Raw genomic sequence first — 4,545 nt, 5'->3', positions numbered from 1 at the left:
TTCTCCAGATGTATAATTCTCCCCAAACCTCCACATGTTCACCAACCCAGACACTCTCTAATGTCTTTTCCTCTTCAGCTTTATTCAAGGTTTCATTACATAGACATGCATGATTAAATCATTTGGCCATTGATAATTGAATTAGCTCCCTCTCAGGAGATCAAGGAGATCAAAATTCCCACCTTCTATGCATGTTGGTTTTCCTGGAAACCAGACCTCCACAGGTGTTTTCCAAATATCATATTCATTAACATAACCAGAGACATGTTTAACAGGATGGACACTTAAATTCCTAGGGGAGTTGTGAACCAAGTAATGTGGACGAAAACCAAATATGTATGAATAATCAATGAGCTATATTTCCCTATAAATCATAATGACACACCAGTCAACTTCTCCTGCTAGTAGCGACAAGGAAAGGGGTTCTTTAGAGCACACAGGGAAGGACCCCACTTTGGACTTCACACTGGCTCATTTCTACTAGTTATTTTCTGTTCCCCTTTGTATGAAAAAAGGCAAGCTCCACCTTCTGCTCTCTCCTGTGTTCTGACCACTGCTGACAGCTACATACTCGGAAGCAAGAAGCTAAAAATTCTTATTGAATATCTGTAAGTTCCTTGAAGTGATGTTTTGTTCAAGGTTGGCTGGGATTATTTTGCTCATGGATCTTATAATGAAACAGTGTTGAACAAAATGAAGTTCTTTGATCTGCTGTGTTTCCCATGGCCATTTGGTGAGTCAGCAACAAGGTCTAGATTAGAACTCAGAATTCCTGAGGCCTGATCTTGTACTGCTTTAGAGTCATGAGTGATGACAGCTGGGCTAGACACAATCCATCTGCAGACTTTTCACATTGGTCTTTCAGCCCCTGGGGATGAAAATCATCTATTAGATGAACTCGATTTATTAAGATACAAAGTGATAGCTACTCTCTCTGTTGAATTTAGAAATACTGCATTTGGTTTCAATACCTTCTAAAACCAGATGCTTTCAAAGGCTTGACTTCCAGGCTACTCAGCTACTCTGAACCATTCTTAGCTAGTTGGGTAAATAACTGTCTACAGAGATTTTTTCCCCCTGAGACTCTTTCCATATTTCAAGTACTTTTGGCCTTCAGAAATATAAAGGATGCCCCCACACTCCCACCTCTTATGTTTGGGTACTCTTCTCTGTCTTGGGAAGAGAGTGAATGGACTGGACATATGTATGACAGAGTTATTAGGTTAGAATTTATGAAGCTGTATAACAGGATAAATGATGCTTCTTGATTAGAAAGTAAAGTACCTTAATTCTCAGGTATTTTAAGAATCTTTTAAGCTTTCTTGGGGTAGAATTTAAAGTTCCTTGAGGGCTGAGTGTCACTTCTAGTTAAAGAAAAGCAATAAAAAAATACTTTTCAAAGGGTGACAAGGTATCAACATATGTTTTATGTGCAGTCCCTAGAAATTTCTTATGCACAATTTATATTAAGACAATTTAAAAAAAATGTCATCCCATGTCTTCTAGTTCATGATCATTCACTCTGGGGGTGGAGATTGGAGTTGGGCAGTGAGGGGACAACATGATAGTAACAAGGAATTTAGAGCTTGGAATCAGAGAAATTTGGGCTTTGAAGCAGCAGGAACTATAGCTGTGCAATTTTGCCTCCCCCTACCCATTATTGTAGTCTACAAAAAATTCTTAGTACTGATCACTTCATTGCTATGAGAATTTGCTATGAAAAGTAAAACACCCTGGCATAGGAGCTATCCGACAGTAGTTCAGCCCATGATACCTGTTGTTACTTAACAGCCTGGGCTGTGTTCTGACTTTTCCCCATCCCACACTTCAGTGCAGCAGCTAGTGAAGAGGCTGGAGACTGGCACCCTGCATCCCATGCTCAGAAGTCTTATGGGTTCTGAAATCAGGAAGCCAGGTTTTGAGTGAAAGCTATGCCACCTTGCAGCCATGTGATCTTGGACCAGTTTGCTTAACTTTCTCAACTTACTCATCTGTAAAGTGGGGCTATTAGTACCCAATCTTATGGGTGTTTGAGGATTTAAAAAGTCAATATATGTTCTTAGAATGGTGTAGGGCACTGAGCATTCAATAAGTAGCATTATTATAATTATGGAGGCTAAATAATCATCTGTTACCTGTACATGATTTATCATTTTTATGTGTAAATATCACTCAGAATAATACCCTGCACATAGTTGTCACTTTTCCTTTCTCGCATAATTGTCTTTTTTGTGTGTATGTGTGTGTGTGAGAATTTTTGAGTTTTAATTTTATCTTTTTTAAATGTATTCTTTATTCAATCTTATTCTATACCAGGCACTACTTCAATTCATTGAAGTAGTGGTAGTAGTTTTCTCCATTTAGGTAAGTAAATCCAGTGTCTGTGTGCCCACGGCCAAATTTTGATCTCAGTACCACATCTGGTCGTTCCCGCCTACTTGGAATATGGCTGCTGATATATGACAGAGTTAGGAGGTGAGCCTGGCTTCTCTGGACTCCAAACCACATGTTCATAACACCATATTGTTCCAAGTGTAACTTGGGTGGGTGAGATACAAGATTAGCAAAGCTTGGATCAAAGTTTGAAGTGAAATGGAGTTAATCTCTGAGAGCCAAGTATTATCTTCCATGCTCTTCCAGTTGGTAAGATTAGTCAAGGAAGCAAAATCCTGTGAAACCTCTAGGTTGTTTCTCTGGTATGGTGGTGCAATGCTACCCATCAAGAGCTCTAGGTGCAGGCCTGGGTTAGCAGTCAGTTTGTAAGGATTTTAACAGTTGTTGCTTGGTTTGAGGCACAGCCTATGTTTGATGTAGAGGACTGAAGATAGCTACCAATTCTGTTTATCATTTGCAAAAGAAAAGTAGCTTGAATTTATGAATATGAACATGTACATTGCACATTTGATTGGGCAACCTCTACTCTTACTTTCATGAGACTGGCTTATTCCTGAATGTTCTTCAATCGGTTGATCCCAGCTGGATAAAGGCAAGTTAAAAAAGAAAACAAAAAGGCCTTCTGGGTTTTGGGTTTTATTTTCAAAGAGGGTGGAAATGTTAAAGGAGATAGTGCTGGTTTTAATTTTTTAAAAAGATTTATTTTATTTATGCATGCAGCATTGGGGTACAGGCCAGAGGTGCAGGGATGGTGAGAGGATTCACCAGAGACAGAATGGAGAGTGGAATAGGAAGATTGACAAAGTACACTGCTGAGGGGAGCAGTGGGCAAGACAGGAGAGGTCTGCTGTGTCATGTGGGTCACCTCACTGTCCAGGGATCGAGCTTGTGCTGAAGTGGCTGCAGCTAGCTTCATTGCTGAGCTTTAACCAATTGCACCACCATGGATGGCCCTGTGCTGGTTTTAATTCTTAAAAAGATTCTGCTCTTTGATACGTCTCTGAGTGGCAGTGTCTAGGAGTTGCCTGGGTTATTGGGGGGGACTTTAATCTCCCTCATACTACAAGCTGTACTCAATAAAATTCCAACCATGTGTGTAATCTCAAGCTTTAAGTCGCTATCCCATACCTGCCCCCTGCAACCAGGGTGTTACCCCTGAGCCTCTACTTTATGGAGTTTCTGGAGTGGTCACAGATTCCTGCTATGTCCCAGGGATAGTGCTTTTTTGCATGTTTATATACAATTGCCACTCATACAACTCTGTAAGGTGGTATTAACTTCATAGCTTCATTTTGTAGATGAGGAAAATCAAGTATTGGAGAGGTTGTACAATTTGATCAGATCACCTGGGTAAAAAGTAGCAAAATAAGAATTTGAACCTGGACCCAATTGTTAGTCAGGTAAATGTTTGTTCTACAGTATCACATTTGTGGGCACTGTTCAAGATGCTGGGAAGTCTCAGAGCTACCTACATGGTTTGAGAATAATCCATCACTTTGTTGTGTCCTTGAAATGGCCATTCTTGGTTGTGGAGTACTATTTAGAATTCATTGGTACATATGATCATTTTTTTATTTCTGTAATTTTTGAAAAATAATTTAGTTTGTGTAATGACCCCATCTTAGCTTCTTGGGGGGGGGCAGTTACAGGTACTCAAACTCTCCTTTAATGTGCGACTATACTACAGGTGCTTGTTAAACAAATTAGCTCTAGTGTTATTACAGGTGGAGAACTCTAGAACTTTAAGGTTGCCGTGGCTACTGTTTGGTCTCTGAAGTAAACTCAGTGATCAAGTCTTTGGTGGGCTGCAGGTTTCAGTGAGCTAAACTCTCTATTACCAAGTATGAAGATTTAGTTAACATGTGGGATGTGCGTATAAATTATCCTGGTTGTCTTGGACTTGAGTAACTGGCTCAAAATGGTCTCCATTGGGAACAGCTTCATTACTCCTACAGAATCCAGTGGACACTTCAGAGTTAATCAACATGTTCAACTGGGAACAGATAGAGTGTTTCAAAGCATGACAGGAATCACAGGTGTCACCTTTGAGCTGTCTGGTGGATCCTTCCAGTAGAATCTAAGGTATGTCTTGAATATCCATGTTTGAGAACACAGTGTGGTCATATTTATGGGGCATAGTTCTAGGAAAAG

Source organism: Condylura cristata, unplaced genomic scaffold (genome assembly GCF_000260355.1).
Source record: "Condylura cristata isolate star-nosed mole 26May11 unplaced genomic scaffold, ConCri1.0 scaffold00019, whole genome shotgun sequence".
NCBI classification, from domain to species: Eukaryota; Metazoa; Chordata; class Mammalia; order Eulipotyphla; family Talpidae; genus Condylura; species Condylura cristata.
The sequence above is the reverse complement of the archived record's forward strand: the minus strand, read 5'-3'. Positions refer to the sequence as shown.